General features: G+C 51.9%; 1 pseudogene across 1 annotated transcript; it reads left to right on the forward strand.

Annotated features, from left to right (window-relative positions):
* The first annotated feature begins 14,421 nt into the window (after positions 1-14,421).
* LOC310828611 (cyclin-dependent kinase 5 activator 1 pseudogene) lies at positions 14,422-17,060 on the forward strand (annotated as a pseudogene). The gene has a single exon. The product of its transcript is annotated as a cyclin-dependent kinase 5 activator 1 pseudogene (transcript).
* The last annotated feature ends 5,776 nt before the right edge of the window (positions 17,061-22,836 follow it).

A 22,836-nucleotide genomic window follows, 5' to 3' on the forward strand; every position in this document is an offset into this window, starting at 1 on the left:
AGCTCCTCCGGCCCGACCCGACTTCCGGCGCCCCGCCCACTCCCCGCCGGAAGCCGCGGCGCCTGACGGGAAGCGGAGTCGCCGCCGCGAAAGGAGCTCGGTGGACTACGACTCCCAGAAGGCCCGGCCGCCGGCCGCTCTCGCTCGGGGCTGATGGGAGTTGTAGTTCGGCGAGCACTGAAGGGAGCGCAGGTCTTGAGGGAGCGCATCTGGATGTGCGCAGCATTCCTGCATTGCAGGGGGGGTTGGACTAAATCAGTGTTTCCCCACCTTGGGCCTCCAGCTGTTTTTGGACTACAACTCCCATCATCCCTAGCTAGCAAGACCAGTGGTCAGGGATGATGGGAATTGTAGTTCAAAAACAGCTGGAGGCCCAAGGTGGGGAAACACTGGACTAAATGACCCTCAGGGGTGCCTTTCTGTGACTCCAGACCCTATTTTCCTTTTTTTTTACCCCCATGGTAATCTTTATTAGTTTTCTAAGTACAGTGGTACCTCAGGTTACAGACGCTTCAGGTTACAGACTCCGCTAACCCAGAAATAGTGCTTCAGGTTAAGAACTTTGCTTCAGGATGAGAACAGAAATTGTGCTCCGGCGGCGCAGCAGGAGGAGGAGGCCCCATTAGCTAAAGTGGTGCTTCAAGTTAAGAACAGTTTCAGGTCAAGAACGGACCTCTGGAACAAATTAAGTACTTAACCTGAGGTACCACTGTACATGGACACGGGTGGCGCTGTGGGTTAATCCACAGAGCCTAGGACTTGCCAATCAGAAGGTCGGTGGTTCGAATCCCTGCGACAGGGTGAGCTCCCGTTGCTCGGTCCCTGCTCCTGCCAACCTAGCAGTTCGAGAGCACACCAGTGCAAGTACATAAATAGGTACCACTCTGGCAGGAAGGTAAACGGCGTTTCCATGCGCTGCTCTGTTTTGCCAGAAGTGGCTTAGTCATGCTGGCCACATGAGCCGGAAAGCGAGTAAAGCAAGATGAGCGCTGCAACCCCAGAGTCGGCCACGACTGGACCTAATGGTCAGGTGTCCCTTTACCACTGTACATACTACCCATACACACATTACATTACATTTTACATTTATACTTGCTCTTAAGGGAAGACTTGCCTTCTTCCTTCTTCTGGCTTTTTTGTGTCGTCTCTAAATTTTTCGCATTGTCTGCCCCTATTTTCCAGGGACAGTCCCGGATTTACAGAAGCCCAGTCCCGGTTTCTGAATGTCCCACTTTCCCTTAAAGGTAAAGGGGCCCCTGACCGTTAGGTCCAGTCATGGCCGACTCTGGGGTCGCGGCGCTCATCTCGCTTTACTGGCCTCCCTATTTCCATTGGGGAAGGGTTGGAGGGGATGTGATTCTATGATTCTAATAAATCTGCGCTAGACCAATGCCAACAGCTACAGTCTTACTGTTAGACGCTCAGGTTGAATGGCCAAGAGCTTCAGTAATATTGTGTGCTCTTGTCTTTGAGAATTAGTGTCTTAAAAACCCTCAGTGAGCTTTGTTTGCTCCCCTGTGTCTGGGCAAAGAGACTGCTCTTTTTCTATAAAGCAGGTAGCCTGTTCCCACACCCTTCTCTAACATAATTTTAACATTGAGAGACTGTTAATATTACAGGTATGCTATGTATTTTGCGCTTGTCTGATTCCTAAAGTGCAACTGTGTAAATGTAACAATTCTTCAGTTACCGGGTAGAATAAGAAAGAGCAATTCATTGACATGCAGTTTGTTCTCATAATTTTTTTGCTGTCTTACGTGATGCTGCTTCTGTAAGAAATCCAGGGTGCATATGTTGCTTTTCAAAGTTAAAAAAGAGCGTGAAAGAATAATTGTAATGTCTATTAAATGTTTGCAAGAGCTGGGGGGGGGGGGACACACAAAAAACCCCAGCAACTTCAGGGAATCCCATTAACCGTGCAGTGATCTTGGTAGATCAGCAGTTGGCAATGGAGATCCTCAATTTCAGCTGAGCACCCTGAGGTTTGGTACAGACTTTTGGGTGGTAAAATGTTTGGGATCCCAGGGCTTGGGTGCCCCAAAAAGGGAAGGCACCAGTCATATGACTCTACTGCAACAAAAGCAACCAAGTGTCATGTAGCCCTTGGAAAATTTAGTATGTTTTAGATACAATACCTCTGCTGTTAAAACCTAAGATAGCTTCTGAAGGTGTTCATTCTCGTAACTGCATGTTCTTTTATTGCCGTGCAGTACATGATATTAAAATAATACTCTTGGGATAAGTATTGGGTGGTGCAGCAGTTGGTGGGTTTTACAGGGGTCAGGAAACTTTTTCTGCAGGGGGCCGATCCATTCTCCCTCACACCTCGTGGGGGGGGGGGGGGCGGACTATATTTTGAAAAGAAAGAAAGAATTCCTATGGTCCACAAATAACCCAGAGATGCATTTTAAATAAAAGGACACATTCTTCTTGTTGTTGTTTAGTCGTTTAGTCGTGTCCGACTCTTCGTGACCCCCTGGACCAGAGCACACCAGGCACTCCTGTCTTCCACTGCCTCCCGCAGTTTGGTCAAACTCATGCTGGTAGCTTCGAGAACACTGACCCACCATCTCGCCCTCTGTTGTCCCCTTCTCCTTGTGCCCTCCATCTTTCCCAACATCAGGGTCTTTTCCAGGGAGTCTTCTCTTCTCATGAGGTGGCCAAAGTCTTGGAGCCTCAGCTTCAGGATCTGTCCTTCCAGTGAGCACTCAGGGCTGATTTCCTTCAGAATGGAGAGGTTTGATCTTCTTGCAGTCCATGGGACTCTCCAGAGTCTCCTCCAGCACCATCATTCAAAAGCATCAATTCTTCGGCGATCAGCCTTCTTTATGGTCCAGCTCTCACTTCCATACATCACTACTGGGAAAACCATAGCTTTAACTATACGGACCTTTGTTGGCAAGGTGATGTCTCTGCTTTTTAAGATGCTACTCATGTAAAAACATGCTGATTCCCGGACCATCCACGGGCTTGATTTAGAAGGCCGGATTCGGCCCCTGGGCCTTAGTTTGCCTACCCATGGACTAGGACCTGGGAAAGACCAGTTTCACTCTCCGCCAGGAAGCTCCCTGGGCCAGTCAATGTGTGTAACCTACCTGACAGCGATGTTGTGGGGATTAAAGTGGCTGAGGAAACCCAGCCAGATGGGCGGAGTATAAATAATAATTATTATTATTATTAAAATGATGTGGGCAAGATCCATGTATGCCACCTTGAGCCCCTTGGAGAAAAGTGTCGGATTCATAGGCATCCATTTGTCTCAAGAGACAATGGAGTGCGCCTACAAGGGGTCAAGAAGGGACGCGGGTGGTGCTGTGGGTTAAACCACAGAGCCTAGGACTTGCTGATCAGAAGGTTGGTGGTTCGAATCCCCGCAACGGGCTGAGCTCCCATTGCTCGGTCCCTGCTCCTGCCAACCTAGCAGTTCAAAAGCACGTCAAAGTGCAAGTAGATAAATAGGTACCGCTCTGGAGGGAAGGTAAACGAAAGCTGTATGCCGGCTCCTTCGGCCAGTAAAGCAAGATGAGCGCTGCAACCCCAGAGTCGGCCACAACTGGACCTAATCGTCAGGGGTCCCTTTACCCCTTTACCTTTACAAGGGGTCAAACTGGTAGCTGCTGCCTCCCGTGTTGTTTTTGCTGTGTTAGCAGCACCGAAGTGACCATCCCTGGGGCACAAGCCTGGGTGGTGTGTCTGGAGGCCCTGGACTGCCCAGACGACAAGACCCCCCTCTCAACCTCACTGATGGGATCCAAAGGAAAGCAGAGCAAGACCTTGGGCACTGGCTTGGCTGCAGGAGTTGCTAGAAGGAGGTGCACAAGGCATCATCTAGGATTTGTGTAGGGTTTACTCCAGAGCCTTTTCTTCTCCCAAATATATCCCTCAAGGCAGGGGGAATGGATTTTTCCATGGGGGTTTACTCCCAAACAAGTATATAGCCACAAGGCTGTGGAGGTTCAGGATCAGAGTCTCCCTTCTCCTGGATGGGCTTCCTTCCCAGATTGACAAGCCCCATCTGGCCCTCACGTCCGTCTACAGCATGTGCAGAAACCACCTCACTGGACCCGCTATTGGTAGGGTAGGATATAAAATAATAATAATAATAATTTATCATTTATACCCCGCCCATCTGGCTGGGTTTCCCCAGCCACTCTGGGCGGCTTCCAACCGAATATTAAAATCAATACAGCACCAGACATTAAAAACTTCCCTAAACAGGGCCGCCTTCAGTTGTCTTTTAAAAGTAGAATAGTTGTTTACTGCCTTGACATCTGCTGGGAGGGTGTTCCACAGGGCAGGCACCACTACCGAGAAGGCCCTCTGTCTGGTTCCCTGTAACCTCACTTCTCGCAATGAGGGAACCGCCAGAAGGCCCTCGGCGCTGGACTTCAGTTTCCAGGCAGAATGATGGGGGTGGAGACGCTCCTTCAGGTATACAGGACTGAGGCCGTTTAGGGCTTTCAAGGTCAGCACCAACACTTTGAATTGTACTCAGAAATGTACTGGGAGCCAATGTTTCAGGACTGGTGCTATGTGGCCTCGGCGGCCAGTCACCAGTCTAGCTGCTGCATTCTGGATTAATTGCAGTTTCCAAGTCACCTTCAAAGGTAAAGGTAAAGGGACCCCTGACCATTAGGTCCAGTCGCGGACGACTCTGGGGTTGCGGCGCTCATCTCGCTTTATTGGCTGAGGGAACCAGTGTACAGCTTCCGGGTCATGTGGTCAGCATGACTAAGCCGCTTCTGGCAAACCAGAGCAGCGCACAGAAACGCTGTTTAGCTTCCCTCCGCAGCGGTACTTATTTATCTACTTGCACTTTGACGTGCTTTCAAACTGCTAGGTTGGCAGGAGCCAGGACCGAGCAACAGGAGTGTTAGGTTGTGGGTTGACATAGCCGACGACCAGCGATTTCTCCAAATAGCTCTTTATTTCGTAAGCTGGAATAGAACTGACTGCAAACAGCTCAGCCGGCCTGCTTTTATAGGCAGCCGGCTGTCAACATTGTAACAACAGCCCAGAGTTCCCGCCTAAAATAACTGACGCGGACCTGAGGGAAAACTATCTACAGACCTGAGTGAAAACTATATACAGTATCCCCCTGCTGGCCCAGGGTGAAACTTCACTACATAACACCCCTCCCCACCGAGATAAGGCGTTAGTTACAATCATAATGGTTTCCTTATATACAGCACTACGCGTAATGGTTCAATTAGGCACAAAAGCATATTGGTTACATTTCCCATACTTAGACCAACAGTGATACATGTCCAACAACATAGTCCTTTAAATAAGTTGGGCGCTTGGAAACTCTGCCAGACCGCCGGGGACTGGTAGCCAAGTCCGGAGAGCCACACGGTTCTTGCTGAGGCTGTGGTGCGACCCTAGGTGGCGTTGGAACCAACTCCCCTGGATCCGCTGCTGTGGGTGGAGCCTCCGCAAGTGGAGTGGTCTGAGTCTGTGGTAAGTCTGGCAGACCCTCTGAAGCGGCTTGGTTCGGCTCCACGCTGGCAGTTTGCGAGGGAGGTGTAGGTGGGGCCTCGCCATCTGTACGTGTCTCTTCTGGAGCCGCAAGCGCAGTTGGGGGCACCTCGGTAGTGTCCAAGTCCCCAACCCTGCGCCTAAGCTGGTCTATGTGCCGTCGCCACAAGCGTCCGTCTTCGAGTGCCACCTGGTACGAGCGAGGTCCAGTGACTCCCACTACTGTGGCTGGCACCCAAGGAATGTCCCCCACATAGTTCCGGGCAAAGACCTGGTTTCCTGGGACAAATGACCGTGGCGCGTTGGCACAGCCTGGGGGTTCAGCCACGGCAAAGTCCGGGTGTAGCCGGTCGAGCGGTGACCTGAGGCGGCGGCCCATAAGCAGTTCACCAGGACTCCTCCCTGTGGCCGCATGAGGGGTGATGTGTTGCACGAACAAGTATTCTGCGACCCGCTCATGCCAGTCTCCCTGGTCCAGGCGCGCCAGTGCCTCTTTTGCCGAGCGCACCATTCTTTCCGCTTGCCCGTTGCTGGATGGATGAAAGGGTGCCGTTAGGGCATGGCGGATGCCCAGTCCCAAAAGATACCGCTCAAACGTGCCTGACGTGAACTGTGGTCCATTGTCAGAGACAAGGACATCAGGACACCCATGCGTTGCAAACAGGCCTCGCAGCACCTGGATGACAGCTTCGGTAGTGGTGGAGGGCATCAGGGCGACCTCCAGCCATTTGGAATAGGCGTCCACCACTACCATAAAGGTCCGGCCGTGAAAGGGGCCAGCCAGATCAATGTGCACCCTCGACCAGGGTGTCTTTGGCGTCTCCCAGGTGTGTCCCTTAGCTGCCGGTGGTGCAGGCCTCGACTCTTGGCACGCTTGACAGGCGGACACCCAGGCAGTGATGGCATCGTCCATATTAGGCCACCAGACGTAACACCGAGCCAACGCCTTCATTTTGACAATTCCCGGGTGGCCAACGTGCAGAGCCTCCAGGACGCGCTGACAGAGTCCCTGGGGAATCATGACGCGGTCTCCCCACAGGAGACAGCCGCGATGAGCTGAGAGTTCATGTTGTCTGGTTGCGAAGGGCTGGAACTCCGATGCAAAAGGCCCTTGTGGCCACCCCCTCCACACCCAGTTGAGCACCCGGCTGATGGTGCGATCCTGGGCAGACGCGGAGGCCACAGTGGCAGCTGATACAGGCGCTGCCGGAAGATCCTCAATCAGAAGCAGCGATGAAGCTGGAGCCGGGTCTTCCACAAATGCTGGAAGAGGGCAACGGCTGAGGGCGCCGGCATGGCCCATCAATTTCCCCGGGCGATGGATGAGCCGGTAGTGGTAGGCAGCCAGGAAAACAGTCCATCGCAGCATGCGTGGCGAGAGGACCGGTGGAGTTGGACGATCACCAGCGAGGAGGCCCAGGAGTGGCTTGTGGTCAGTGATGAGGTCAAAAGTCCTGCCATAGAGGTATTCATGGAACCTCTTCACTCCAGCCACAAGTGCCAATGCCTCCTTGTCGAGCTGGCTGTAATTCCGTTCCGTCGGAGATAGTGTCCTGGAAAAGTAGGCGAGCGGTGCTTCTCTTCCATCTGGAAAACGGTGACTAAGGACAGCACCGATGCCAAAAGGTGAGGCGTCGCAGGCAAGGACCAGCGGCCTGGATTCACTGTACTGTACCAGCACACTGTCTGATGAAAGGAGAGCCTTGACTGCGTTGAAGGCCGCCGTCTCCTGATGACCCCAGGCCCAAGGCGTCTTTGTACTAAGGAGTCGGTGAAGAGGCTCAGCCACTGTGGCTTTGTGGGGCAGGAACATGTTATAAAAGTTCAGCAGCCCCAGGAATGCCTGCAACTCCGTCTTGTTCTTTGGGGTGGGGGCCTGCTGGATAGCGCGGATCTTGGATGTGGTCGGGTGAAGGCCGGAGGCATCGATAAGATAGCCCAGGAACTCTACCTGTGGAACGGCGATCTGGCACTTCTCCCTCTTTACCTTGAGCCCGGCCTCTTGGAACCTGGTCAGCACGGCACGGAGGCGCTCGAACAGCTGCTGGTGTGAGTCTGCAGACACCAAGACGTCATCAAAATATGGTACCACGCCCGGAAGCCCTTGCAGGAGACGCTCCATAAGGCTTTGGAAGATGCCAGGAGCCACACTCACCCCGAACTGCAACCGGCGGCAACGGAATGCCCCCCGGTGGGTGACGATCGTCTGGGCTTCAGCAGTGGCATCATCGACTGGCAGTTGTTGATAGGCTTGGGCAAGGTCCAGCTTAGCGAAGACCTTACCCTCACCCAGGGAATGCAGCAGGTGTTGGACAACAGGAACCGGATAAGCGTGCTGCTGAAGTGCCTTGTTGATCGTGCACTTGTAGTCAGCGCAGATTCTCACCGACCCATCTGGCTTGACAGGCGTGACGATGGGGGTTTCTCACTTGGCGTGGTCAACCGGCTCCAAAACTCCTTGGGCGATCAGTTTGTCCAGTTGTTCGTCCACCTTAGCCTTGAGAGCAAAGGGAACCCGGCGTGGCTTTAGCTTGATGGGGGCGACTTGTGGATCAAGGCTAAAGGAGATGGGCGTACCTGTATATTGCCCCAAGGTGCCGTCAAAAACCTCGGCAAAGTCTTTGACCAGACCCTCAGTCTCTGCGTTAGAGATGCAGTTGATGCCGGTGACTTCCAGGCCGAGGGCATCAAACCAGTCTAGCCCTAGGAGGCTTGGCCGCTGACCTTCGACCACCACCAACCGGAGCAGGCCCGAAAAATCCTTGAAGGCAATCCGGAACCGGCCAACGCCTACCACGGGAATGTCGTTTCCCTGGTAGTCTCTCAGGTGTACGCGGTGAGAGTCAAGTTGCCTTTTGGACACTCTGGGTACCAGTCTTTTGATGGTGCTCCACGACACGATGGACAGGGCAGACCCGGTGTCGATCTCCATGTCATATGGAGCTCCTTCAATGAGCACCGTGACGTTCAGCTTGCGTCGCGTAGGCGAGTCGGTTTGGCCAATCGTGGTTCCAGACGGGCAGCGGCAGCTGGTGAGAGCGAAACAACTTTCCTTGGCAGACTGGAGTGAAGGCTTGGACTTGCGAGTCGATGAAGGGGGGGTGTCAGACGGAGCCGATCGGCAGACCTTAGCGATGTGGCCCCTTCTGGAACACTTCCTACAGATGGCGTCTCTGAATCGACACTTGGCACGGGAATGGTTGCCTCCGCAGCCGGCATATTCCGGTTGGCCCTTGAACTTCTGTTGGAACTTCCTGTGCTCCCGCTTTGCCTGGTGCACGTCATCGTCTTCACTGGAGGATGCCTCATCACTGCTGGCCTCTTCATGATGCACCGGAACTGGCTCCCTAGCAAGACGCGGGCTGCTGGACTTGCGGATCTCCTGGGCGGAGCGTTCAGCAGCTTCTGAGGCCACAGCCTCCTCAATGGCTTTCTGCAGCGTGAGGTCTGGCTTGGCGAGGAGACGCCGTTGCAGATGGATGTCCCGGACCCCGCAGACGATTCGATCCATCAGGGCATCGTCTAAGTCTCGGAACTCACAGTGCATTGCAGCCTGTCGCAGGGCGGTGGTGTAGTTGTTGATTGACTCCCCCTCTGCCTGGTTCCGGTGGTAGAACGCATGGCGGGCAGCAATCTTGGACGGCTTTGGTGCGTAGTGGTTGCGGAGCTTCTCTTGGATCGTGTCCCATGGTGTTGCCTGGACTGCTTCGGGCGCAACCAATGCTCGGGCCGTCTCAAACACCTCAGGCCCACAGAGGCTGAGGAATAGGCCCCGCTTACAATCCTTTGATACTGCTGTCAGCTCGTTGGCTTGGAGGTAGCAGTCGAACCGAGCGAGGTAGGAGTCCCATGATTCAGAGGCTGGCGCAAACGGCGGTAGAGGCACAAGTGAAGCCATGATTCCGATGCCGGCGTGAAGGGCGATGGATGGAACACAGTGCTCTAGCCAGAACAGTCAGCTCTGAATTGGTTCTGTCCAGTGATTTCGCTCAGTGATTTCGCTCTGTGATTCAGCTCAGTTCAGAGGCTGGCCGCATCTGGCTGTGCTCTGATGTCCATCGATCCCATCCTCGTCGCCAGTGTTAGGTTGTGGGTTGACATAGCCGACGACCAGCGATTTCTCCAAATAGCTCTTTATTTCGTAAGCTGGAATAGAACTGACTGCAAACAGCTCAGCCGGCCTGCTTTTATAGGCAGCCGGCTGTCAACATTGTAACAACAGCCCAGAGTTCCCGCCTAAAATAACTGACGCGGACCTGAGGGAAAACTATCTACAGACCTGAGTGAAAACTATATACAGTATCCCCCTGCTGGCCCAGGGTGAAACTTCACTACATAACAAGGAGCTCACCCCGTTATGGGGATTCAAACCGCCGACCTTCTGATCGTCAAGTCCTAGGCTCTGTGGTTTAACCCACAGCGCCCCCTGCGTCCCTTACCTTCAAATGCAGCCCCACGTAAAACTATAAATGCAATAACTAAATGGATAAGCAGCACTGAAAACACAACTTAAGTCCCTCTGAAAGAAGATATGGGAGCACGGCAAATCATCACCATTATTATTATTTTCTAAATTTGTATACCATCCTTCACCGTAGATCACAATCATGATTTGCCCATCTATGTACATACAGAGAAAATGGAAGATCTAGCTGAACATGGAGCTCTGCCTTGATTGTTGCAATGTACCCCATCAGTGTTGTCGTATAAGTGTAAGATTATTATATAATCTGAAAAGGCTGTTATAATCTTAGACGGTAGGGTGGCTGCAAAGGGGCCTTGGCTTCGACTGTCACAAAGCGATCTTGCAGCACTTCCAAATTTGCCAATTTGTTTTGTAGGACCCTCTCCCCCTATTGATTCTCTCCGCCGCCCATCACCTTTGCCCTTTCTCACCGATACATCCTCTAAAAATGGTTCAGGAGCAGCTGTTTGGGACTCTTTGCTGCTCTCCCTCTCTTCTTCCCATTCAATTATCCCTCATATGGCCAGCCCACATACGATTATGCAACTCTCTCCTAGTCCTGAAATGTCCTCTTTTAGATATATACCATCTCTTTTAACATTAAAAGGAAAAGGGCTTGTTTTCTTGTTTATATCGTCAGCTCCTTCCCTCCCCTTTCTTCTCCTGGCTGACAAAGGCGCCACCAAAATAGAAAAATCAAGCAGAAGGCAGGAGCCTATTTTTACTGCGGAAGAGGGTTTTTTCTTCTTCTTCTTCTCCCCCCCCCCCAAGAGTTAATTACTTCCAAATATCACCTTCCTGGTGCTGATCCTTCTAGAATAGATCACCCAGGGCTGGAAAGAAGGAGGCTGAAGGAGGTTTAAACGTTCCATTTATACCCAGATCGCTTCCAGACAACCTGGTTGTTGAACATTCAGACCGATTGCTTTGCAGGGTGTTTATGAACACAACCAAGTTACAGGGAACCAGGCAGAGGGCCTTCTCGGTGGTGGCGCCCACCCTGTGGAACGCCCTCCCACCAGATGTCAAAGAGAAAAACAACTACCAGACTTTTAGAAGACATCTGAAGGCAGCCCTGTTTAGGGAAGCTTTTAATGTTTGGTGCATTACTGTACAGTGGTACCTCTGGTTAAGAACTTAATTCATTCCGGAGGTCCATTCTTAACCTGAAACTGTTCTTTAGCACCACTTTAGCTAGTGGGGCCTCCCGCTACCGCCATGCGATTTCTGTTATCATCCCGAAGCAAAGTTCTTAACCTAAGGTACCATTTCTGGGTTAGCGGAGTCTGTAACCTGAAGCGTATGTAACTTGAAGTGTATGTAACCCGAGGTACCTCTGTATTTTAAATAATAATAATAATAATAATAATAATAATAATAATAATATCAGCATCACTGGAAAACTGTGGAACTCCCTGCCTGTTGACATCAGGCAGATGCACTCTTTTTGGTGTCTGCTGAAAACATTTTTTTCAGCAATTCTCTACAATTCTAGTCTGGCACTCCGATCACTGCACTGTGTCTCCCTGCTTTGCCTTAAGCTAGAGCTTTCCAAACTGTGCGCCATGGCACATTAGTGTGCCGGCTGCAGTGTGTAGGTGTGTTGCACGAATGCTCCCCACGTTCCTTCTGGGGCTGGAAAGGGGTTGGTTTAGCTTCCGGTTTGCTAGTAAAACTGAATTACTGTGTCGTGAAATGACGCGTGTCTAAAAAGTGTGCCACCAACATGAAAACTTTGGAAAACTCTGCCCGATGCGCACACCACTCACAGGCTTTGGGCTTTCAAATTCCAGTGGCGTCCTGGGCGGCACTGAAATTTGGCGCCTCCCCATCTCTCTTGCTCCATTCTACAGCATTGTTGCGGCGTCCCCTGCAACAGCACGGGACACATGTCCCCAAAAACAATTCTGCACATGCTCAGCCTGCCTCTTGGGCAACCCAGTGCCAGTTAAGGCAGTGGCATGGAAGGACTCCCTCGGGAGACAGCAGACTCCTCTTTGCTGGAGGTTTTTTGGACTCACAGCTGTCCATGGAGGCGCAGGTCAATTCTGTGTCCAGGGCAGCTGTCCACCAGCTCCATCTGGTACACAGGCTGAGACCCTCCCTGCCCGCAGACTGTCTTGCCAGAGTGGTGCATGCTCTGGTTATCTCCTGCTTGGACTACTGCAATGCGCTCTACGTGGGGCTACCTTTGAAGGTGACCCGGAAACTACAACTAATCCAGAATGCGGCAGCTAGAATGGTGACTGGAAGTGGCTGCCGAGACCATATAACACCGGTCTTGAAAGACCTACATTGGCTCCCAGTACGTTTCCGAGCACAATTCAAAGCGTTGTTGCTTACATTTAAAGCCCTAAACGGCCTCAGTCCAGTATACCTGAAGGAGCGTCTCCACCCCCATCGTTCAGCCTGGACGCTGAGGTCCAGCTCCAAGGGCCTTCTGGTGGTTCCCTCATTGCCAGAAGCTGAGGTTACAGGGAACCAGGCAGAGGGCTTTCTCGGTAGTGGCACCCACCCTGTGAAACGCCCTCCCATCAGATGTCAAGGAGATAAACAACTACCTGACATTTAGAAGACATCTGAAGGCATCCCTGTTCAGGGAAGTTTTTAATGTGTGACATTTTGATGTATTTTTACACTCTGTTGGAAGCCACCCAGAGTGGCTGGGGAAACCCAGCCAGATGGGCGGGGTACAAATAAATTATTATTATTATTATTATTATTATTATTATTATTATTATTATTATTAAGCAGCCATACAGCATGGATGTTTGCGTTGAGATCCCTGCATTGCAAGGGTTTGGACTAGATAACCCTTAAGGGGCCCTTCCAACTCTATAATTCCATTATCATTCAGCTGAGATTCCTGCATTGCAGGGGTTGGACTAGATCAGTGTTTCCCAACCTTGTGCCTCCAGCTGTTTTTGGACTACAATTCCCATCATCCCTTGCCACTGTTCTCGCTAGTCAGGGATGATGGGAGTTGTAGTTCAAAAAACAGCTGGAGGCACAAGGTTGGGAAACATTGGACTAGATGACCCTTAAGGGTCCCTTCCGACTCTATAATTCCATTATCATTCATCTGAGAGTCCTGCATTGCAGCGGGTTGGACTAGATGACCCTTGGGGTGCCCCTGTCATTCTAAGAGGGACGGGCCGGCGCTGTGACTCGGCATTCCGGGCAGCCCCCTTGCAATTCCCGCGGTGGGCCAGCTGGGGGAGCCCGAGAGACGAGGCTGCCTCCATCCTCTTTGCCTGCGCGTTTGGCATCCTGGGCGCTCAGCATCCCTGGACCATCCCTCTCCTCCTCCTCCTTTTCCCTCCCTCCTCTCCCCCCCTCCTTTTGCATCTCATTGCTTCATCCCCATCCGACGCTGCCAGACAGGCGGCGAGTCCAAAGGCAGCCGCCGGCGAGGAGCCCCGGAGGGAGATCGGTCGCATCCAGACCCCGCAGCCCCAAATAACATGGACCATCCGCACTGCTGGAAGAGGATCCCGGGTTGCACAGCTCGCCCTCCTTTCTAACCGGCGTTTGGCTCTCAGCATCCTTCCTGCGGCGGAGGCTCTGCGCATCTGCACGCTTCCTCAACCCCCCCTCCCTTAAACCCCACCACCACCAGCTATCCTGGGGGAAATCCGGATTTTCCTCTCCGCCCCACAAGAGCCCCATCGCTCCTCTTGGATGGCACCGGAGAGGGGGCGGCCGGGCGCGACTGCGGCAGCAGCGTCGTGGTGGTCGGGAAAGCGCAGGATCTGACCGCCCCGGGGGCCCCATCCGCCGTTTGCAAGGAAGACGAGGGGGGGGGACGGGGAGCCAGGAGCCCCCCCACACGCAGCCCCAGGGGTGCAGCAGAAGCGCCTTCTTCCAGGGACTAACGAGAAGGGAAACGGCATGGCGCCCCCCGGCGGCGGCGGGAGGAGGAGTCCGTCTGGGGACCGATCGGACAGGATCTAGGTTTTTTTTAAAAAAGAGGTCAGTGGGGGTGGGGGGAAGGGACTCGATTCCCACCGGCTTCCCCAGTTGCAGTTGGGGTTTTGCAACAGCAGCTTTCCGCAGCAACGCTTGGGGACGTCTGCGCGCGCCCTGTCTCCAACCAGCAGCTTTGACCAGCAAGGATTTCCCCCATCTGGGGGGGGGGGGGCAAGAGGCACCCCCTCCCTCACACACACACGACACCTGCAACCTTTGCAATCCGCCTGGCCGTCAAAGGAGCGCCGCCGCTTTTTGCAGTGGCTGGAAACTGAGTTGCAAAAGCCGGAATTCTTCCCAGGACGCAGCAAAGGTGCGCACTGGAAGCCGAGGCTGGTCCTGTGCAAGTTTGCAAATGGGTGGGCTGTAGTAGCAGGTGCAGGATGAGAACCGCCACAGGCACTGAGGCCACGACGCTGGGGCAACACCGATAAGTCTCCCCAGCTAGGTGTGTTTGGCCACGTTGGTCCGGCAGCCCATCCCTTGCAAGGCAGGAGGAGACTGCCAAGCCAGGCTAGAACACCCCTGCCGAGGCAGAATCCGGCCATGAGGCCTGGGCTCCTGCTGGTGGTCGCTTGTAGTGGGCCTGGGGTGCTTTGACTCTGCCCCTCGCTCGCCCGCTCCATCCCAGCGCCCCCTCTTTCCCCTTCCCTTCCCTCTGACGCCATGGGGACCGTGCTGTCCCTCTCTCCGGGCCTGCGGAAAACCAGCCTTTACGACGACGGCTCCTCCAGCTCGCTGGCGCACTACCCCGGCCTGGCGGGCGCCAAGGGCAGCGGCGGCGGCGGGCAGAAGGCCGAGAAGGGGCTCAAGAGACACTCCATGTTCATCCCGGCCTTGACCTGGAAACGGCTAGTGGCCTCGACCAAGAAAAAGGGGTCGCGGGGCGGCGGAGGCAGCAAGGGCCCCTCGAAGAACAACGGCAACTACGGCCATGCCAAGGACGTCGCCCAGCTGAACCACGAGAACGTCAAGAAGTCCCTCTCCTGCGCCAACCTCGCCAGCTTCGACGGGGCCGAGCCGCCGCTGGCACCCCTCAGCTCCAAGCGCTCCTCCGGCACGCTCAAGCCCGGCGTGGTGGGCGGAGGCCCCACGTCGTCCCCCCGGCGGGTGATTGTCCAGGCGTCCACCAGCGAGTTGCTGAAGTGCCTGGGCGAGTTCTTGTGCCGCCGCTGCTTCCGCCTGAAGCACCTGTCGCCCACCGAGCCCATTCTGTGGCTTCGCAGCGTGGACCGTTCCCTGCTGTTGCAGGGTTGGCAAGACCAGGCCTTCGTCACCCCGGCCAACGTGGTCTTCGTCTACCTGCTGTGCCGCGAGATGATTGACGGGGACGCGGTGGCCAGCGAGCACGAGCTGCAGGCCGCGCTCCTCACCTGCCTCTACCTTTCCTACTCCTACATGGGCAACGAGATCTCCTACCCGCTGAAGCCCTTCCTGGTGGAAGCCTCCAAAGACGTCTTCTGGAACCGCTGCTTGCGCATCATCAACGCCATGAGCGCCAAGATGCTTCGGATCAACGCTAACCCCCACTACTTCACACAGGTCTTCGCTGACCTCAAGAACGAGGGCAACACCAAGAGGGAAGACTTTGCTCGCATTCTGGACCGGTGACTGGTTCTCCTGGTGAAGACCGGGGACCTGGCCGGATTCACCTGTTCCTTCCTGGTCCCTGGAGGGCAGTGGATGCTTGGTGGCCTAGAGGCCTCCTTCTGAGGCCAGACCTTTGCCAAAACAGACAACTGCTTTCTCTGCTTGCTGCAGTGAGTCAGACGGGCTCAAGGAAGGTGTTGGACGAGGTGGGTGGAGGTGGAATGCTCAGAAATCTATCCGTCTGTCTGTCTGTCTGAGCTTTTTTTCTTTTTAATATAAAGCCAACAAGGGAGGAACCCACAAAGGTATCTGGACCTCTGCCACTGTTTTTTGAAAAGGCCAGAAGGGGTTTCCTACACCCCTTTTGGTGTCATTTATTCTGATTTTTTTTTTTTTGAACTTCCTAAAAAGCTTTGGGTGGGGGGGGGGTGAGCAGAAAGGTCCAGGGGAGCAGGAAAATAATTTTTGAAAATTGGGTTGGGTCTAAGAGGCGAACACACAGGGGGAAGCGAGTCTGCAGATCTGCCCGTCCGCCTCGGGTACTAATTAAGTGTGCAGGTGCCACCATTTGTACTTCGTTTATTTTTATTTTTTTAACGAGGCTAGCTCCTTCCCCCGCATTTCCAGACCCCCCCTTTTTTTGGCTCTGGGGGTCATGCTGCCCTCGCTCAGCTCTCAGCTGTGCCCTCAGCACCAAGTCCGCTTGCAACCGCTGCTAGAATTCTCCCGTCCTCCTTAGAATGGCTGCCTCTTGCCCTCCTGGAGTCGAATCGGGTGTGTTGCTTGTGCAAAAGGATGGGGAAAAGGATCCTTCGAGGCAGGAGTGGAAGACGCAGGCCTGACCCTTGGGCTTTGGCTACTCTTTGGGGTTTAGTTCTGCGGTGGGAGGCAGAGGGAGGAAAAAGGGGGGGAAATTGAGGGGCCACTCAGTGAATTCTGAGTAACGGCCGCACTGCACATCACCTGATCTGCATCAATCTGCTTCTTAAGTTCAGGGTCACTCACTTTCCCCCCCAAAGACAGCCAATAGGGTGTGATCAGGATCGGGGTCCCCAACACAAGGGGAACAGGACCCACTGCAGTTCCAGAACTGAGCCCCCTGTGCTCGCACCTTGCATTGCAAAAAAAGGAGGCCTTTCATGTTTCCATGGGACCTCTCCTTTGCCCGGTAAACTACAAACTCCAGGCCCTGAATCTGGATTGTGACCACAGCAAGGGTTACGGTCCCCTAACCCTCACATGGGGGTCCCGGTGGAGTCCCTTGTGCTGGCAGTTTATGCGGGGGCAGAATTATTTGCAAAGTAGGGTGAGTACATAAGGAGAGCTTGCTGGATCAGACCAAAGGCATATTTAGTCCAGCATCCTGTTCTCCCAGATGCCTGTGGGAAGCCCGCGGGCAGGATTCGAACACAGGAGCGATCTCCCTTCCTGCGGTTCCTAGCACCTGATATTCAGAATCATTGCTGCCTCTGGAGGCTGAGTCTAGTAGCCGTCGATAGCCCTTTTCTCCTTCTGTGATTTGGTCCAACCCTCTTTTAAAGCCTTCTAGGATGTGTTGTATGGGTTAAACCACAGAGCCTAGGACTTGCTGATCAGAAGGTTGGCGGTTCGAATCCACGCGACAGGGTGAGCTCCCGTTGCTCGGTCCCTGCTCCTGCCAACCTAGCAGTTCGAAAGCACACCAGTGCAAGTAGATAAATAGATACCGCTCTGGCGGGAAGGGAAATGGTGTTTCTGTGCACTGCTCTGGTTCGCCAGATGCGGCTTAGTCATGCTGGCCACATGACCCAGAAGCTGTACACCGGCTCCCTCGGCCAATAAAGCAAGATGAGTGCCGCAACCCCAGAGTCGGCCACGACTGGACCTAATGGTCAGGGGTCCCTTTACCTTTACCTTAGGATGTGTTGACACGGCTGGGATGACCACACAGATGACCAAAGCGATCGCTTGCAGGCTGCAGTATTATTGGGGACGCCAGAGAAGCGGTGTGAGACCCCGTAAAGGCACCCAAAGATCCTTTGCAATGTGCTGAGGGTCAATGTGCCTTTGTTGGGTTGCGGGGGGACGACTTCGGTCTTTCAAATTTTAGTGATGCTCTGTGCAAGGCCAAAAATTGGTACCCACCCAAGCCTCTCACCTTCCCTTTTGCTCAATTCATTATGTCATACTTGCTGTGCTGTGAAACCAGTTGCTCTGCCCTATATCTGCCTGTGACAATAGCTTCTTCCCCAAACGACTCCTGGAAAACTCAGTTTTATGAAGCTGTTGGAAATTCCCTGCTGTCCAACACAGGACTGCCGTTCCCTAGGGAGAGGACGATGTTTGCAGGAAGATTTAAAAAAAACACAGCCCTGCCTGCAAGCTAATAGTCTGACAGACACAGCACAAAAGGAAAAAGAGTTGGAGGAGGAGGGAGGAGGAATAAAAAAAGCTAACTCAGGCAACCAGTTTTTGTAACAACTAGCTGGGATGCAAATAGTTAGCCTGATGGATAGGTGGAAGAAATCACCAGGGCAGATTCCCTTTGTTATTCACCTGCGTTTGAGAAATTTGACAACAGGCTATGTTTGGGTTTGCCCTGATGGTATCCTCACAGAAATTGCCAAGCAGGTGAGCAGAGCATCATGGGAGTTGTAGTTCGAAGCAGCCCGTTTGGCAAAGATATAGTTGGCATAAGATATAGTTGGAAGGAAATCACAGTGGCACTGGCCAGTTCATGCTGTCTGTTGTCTGACCTTCATGGCATGTTGATGTGGAGATCAGGAACAGAACTGACACCCCAAGGGTATTATTTATAGCCAGTATTAACCAGCCTGGCCTTCTCCAACCCAAAAGACAGTAGGCAAGCTAACATGGTCTGCCTTTTCTCTCGCTCAACCTCAGTTGCTCCCCAGTTTGCAAGTGGGACCCCTCATATTATTATTCTACCAAACTTTTAGAAGACATATGAAGGCAGCCCTATTTAGGGAAGCTTTTAATGTCTGATGTATTACAGTATTTTAATATTTTCTTGGAAGCCGCCCAGAGTGGCTGGGGAAGCCCAGCCAGATGGACGGGGTATAAATAACAAATTATTATTAATTATTAAATTATTATATTCTCCCCCACTCCCAATCGGTGCCTTCGGGCTCCAAGATGGAGGCTCGCCCCCCTCCCAAACTGCCATTTCAGGAAGCAGCAAACATTGAGATATGTATAAGGTTTATACCTTTTCCTCCAAAGATATCAAGGGGGCATACGTAGCTTTTCACCCCCTCCCCAATTCATCGCCACAACAACCCTGTAAAGTAGGCGAGGCTGAGCAGCGGCAAGGGTCACCCAGCTTTGTGGCCAAGGTCAGATTCGAACCTGTGTCTCTTCGGGTCCTGGGCCGACGCTCTAACCACTAGGCCACCCTGCCTCTCCTCAGAGCCCCCTTATAAGGAGACGCAGGGGTCGGGTGCCCTGGTAGCAAAAATGGCCTGGATTGGCCGGTTGGCCTGCCTGTCTCCCAGCCCCTGGTCAGGTGACCAGCCCTTTTGTTAGCTTCTCATCCCACGTAGCAACAGCATCATGGCAACCGGGGTGGGAAGAAGCAGACAGGCCCAGATGTTCTCATCTGCTGCCTAAATAAAGACGCAGGAACCCAATTTGTGTGTGGCACCTGGTCACCTGTAGCTCCTGCCCCAAGGAACCCTGGGAATTGTAGTTGAACAGAGGAAGCCGCCTTGCAAGGACTTGGGCAACTGGTCCAGCTAGCCAAGTCAGGCCCAGCCTTTGCCAACTTGGTGCACTCCAGATGTTTTGCAGCTGCCAAAGATCTGGAGGGCACTAGGTTGGCAGAGGCTGAGCAGGCCCAATATTGTCCTCACAGCCCGGCAGGGGCTCAGACAGGGAGTCTCTGTAGAGGACCGAAGCTGAGACTTTTTGCATGCCTATTATTATTATTATTATTATTATTATTATTATTATTATTATTTGTATACTGCCCTTCATCCGCAGATTTCAGGGCAGCTCGCAGCATAAAAACACAATATAAAATAAAACACAAGATCAAAGTTCTCATACACAAACACAGACACACGACTAGCTTGCTGCATTTTGAGAGAGAAGAAAATTTGACCTCTCCTTTCCTCCTTTTTTTTTAAAAAAAATCCTGTGTGCATATATATATAACATTATCTCTTGTTGATTTCCATGGCAACTGGCAAAATTTGGAGGTTGCAGCTGAGCCACCAGCAGAGAGAGGTTGCGTGTGTGTTTCGAGACAGAATCTAGAGTTTTCTTTAAGAAAAGAAAAGAAAAAGCCTTTAACTCCTTCACCCGATGAAAGGGCTCCTTTATTAAGGAACAAAACCTTTCTTTTTCGTGGTATGAAGTCCTAGCCTTATGCTAAAAGGTCTCTTGCTTGTCTATAGAAACCTTCAGTAAATTCCCCCAGAATTTTCCTTTTTTGCAGGTCACCGAAGGGAGGCAGGAAGCAATCAGATGCTATTCTTTAAATAGCACAATTCGATATCGGGGAGGATGGAGACCAGGGACTGGGAACCTCATGGGAGCAACATCAGGCCCTGTGATTGGCAGGCAGTATGAACCCTTCCGATTGGTCATCTGAGAAATGTGTTGGCCGACACCTCCATTTAGGACTGGGGGGGGCACAAACCAATCGCCTGCACCAGGTGCCAAATTTTGGCGCCACCCGGGGTGGAAAATCTGCCACCAGATCTAAAAGGAGGCTAGAAAAAAATTGTGGGACAAAATGGCGGCTACCTTTGGTCTCAAGAGATGGGCATCCCTCTGACTACCAGTTGCTGGAAAACAAGTAATTTCGTTGAACTATATCCCAACTTTTTGTGCAGGGAGCTCAAGCTGGTTCTCTCCCTCTCCTCATTTAATAATAATAATCATAAAATTTTATTTATATCCCGCCCTCCCCAGCCAAAGCTGGGCTAGTGAGCTTCATGGCTGAGTGGTGATTTGAACCCTGGTCCCTCTCAGGTCTCGGTCTGACACTCTAACCGTTTGGCAAGCAATGACGCAAGAGGGATTGGGTTCTCATCCCTTATTGCAAACATCAGTTTGGTCACTGTAGAAAAGAGGGTTCTGGGTTTGATGGGTTTTTGGTCTGATCTAGTAAGGCCATTTTTCCGCCAGGACTACGGATCAGGTCTGTCTGCTGTCCCCAGGCCACAGAAGCATGCCCTTCTGTACCAAACACGGTCGCCCGCATTTTAATTCAAGAAGCCAGACTGCATCCTCCTCGCCATCTGAACAGATCTGTTTAGTTCGAATTGAATGTCAACAATGTTTAGGCAACACGATGACCATATACATACCTAATAAAGGTAAAGGGACCCCTGACCATTAGGTCCAGTCGTGGACGACTCTGGGGTTGCGGCGCTCATCTCGCTTTACTGGCTGAGGGAGCCGGCGTCCAGCTTCCGGGTCATGTGGCCAGCATGACTAAGCCGCTTCTGGCGAACCAGAGCAGCGCACGGAAATGCCATTCACCCTCCCGCTGGAGTGGTACCTATTTATCTACTTGCACTTTGACGTGCTTTCGAACTGCTAGATTGGCAGGAGCAGGGACTGAGCAACAGGAGCTCACCCCGTCGCGGGGATTTGAACCGCCAACCTTCTGATCGGCAAGTCCTAGGCTCTGTGGTTTAACCCACAGCGCCACCTGCGTCCCTCCATACATACGTAATAGACAATTTTTATAGAATTCCTTCAAACAATAAGAAGTTCAAAATGAAATCTTAGTCACAAAGTCTCTGGAAATCTTTCAATGAAGCGAGGTGCCAAACTTTGTACGATAAAAGATAAGCTGTGGAGTTTTGTGTATTCAGCAAATATAATGTCCAACACTGAACAGAGATGAATGCTCCACAGCATTGGATATTTTCATTCGCATATATTCGTTCGAAATGAGATGGGTTTATGAAACAATTCTATATTCTCCCACCACGCTGACGAAGATCTACGAAACAGCAGTCAATATCCAGAATCTCTGTTCAGTGTCGGACATTATATTTGCTGAATACACAAAACTCCACAGCTTACCTTTCATCGTACAAAGTTTGATACCTCACTTCATTTAAAGATTTTCAGAGACTTTGTGCCTAAGGTTTTGTTTTGAACTTGTTATTGTATTGTATTGTTATTCTATAAAGATTGTCTATAAATTATTATTATTATTCTGTATGCATATGGTCATCGTGTTGCCTAGACATTGTCGACGTTCTCTTTTGCAACACAGGGGTTTGTTTAGTTCGAATTGAACAGCAGGAGGAAACAGATATGCTCAAGGTGAACTCTTGTAAACTACGGGTCTTGATGGAGCCCAAACTGCCGTCACACAAATAGGAAGCCATCTCCAGGCTTCAAGAAGTTCCCCAGAGATAGTAATTTTTAAAAAGAAGTTAGAAGGAAAGAAATCTGGGGAGGGCGGTCACCCTCAAAACATCCCAGAGAAGATCATATATGCTCAGTGGTTGCAAAATTCTCACTGGGGGGAATGGAATGGGGCGACAGGAATGCAGAGCAGAACGTATCACGCTGCAACTTTTTGCTGCAGGTCGTACTTCTTAGATTCAACAGGACCTGCGGAGAAGGGGGAGGTTGAAAAAGACAGAGAGGTGTCGTGTGTGACGGTCGCATTAATGTGCCGCCTGAACTTTCCCGTCAATCTCAGCAAAACCCTGGCGTACCTAGGACCTGAAGCCCAGTGGCGTAGCGTGGGTTGTCAGCACCCGGGGCAAGGCAAGTAATTTGCGCCCCCTAACCCGTGGATTTGCGCCCCCTAACCCTAACCCCAGATGTTGCGCCCGGTGCGGCCGGCCCCCCCTGCACCCCCCACGCTACGCCACTGCTGAAGCCCGAGGCCGTGAAATATTTGCCCTCTCTGCTTTGGCTAGCCAAAAGTCCTTTTTTTATATATAAAATATTTATTAAGTTTTCAAGATTATACATAATAACAAAAAAAAGAAGAGAAAACAAAAATATAAAAGAAAATACAAAAAATTAAAAACATTTTAAAAACAGACACAGAAAAACAGAAAAAACATGTGTAAATTCCATTTACATTTTTTCTTTTACCTTACTTTCTAGACCTCCTCATACCACCCTTTCTTATATTCCAGTTCAAAATTATCTATTCAGCAAGTCCTTACCATTAGATCTTTTACTTAACTCAAATCCTTATTTTCTATTTCTTTAGCATTACAGCTGAAAACCACTTAGCTACCATCCAGCATCCCTCTAGCATCCCTTAATTTTGCAATGTTTCTGTAAATAGTCTTTAAACTTCCTCCAGTCTTCTTCCACCGACTCTTCCCTGGTCTCGGATTCTGCCA

The sequence above is a fragment of the Podarcis gaigeae genome (assembly GCF_964106915.1).
Source record: "Podarcis gaigeae genome assembly, chromosome: 12".
Taxonomy (NCBI): domain Eukaryota; kingdom Metazoa; phylum Chordata; class Lepidosauria; order Squamata; family Lacertidae; genus Podarcis; species Podarcis gaigeae.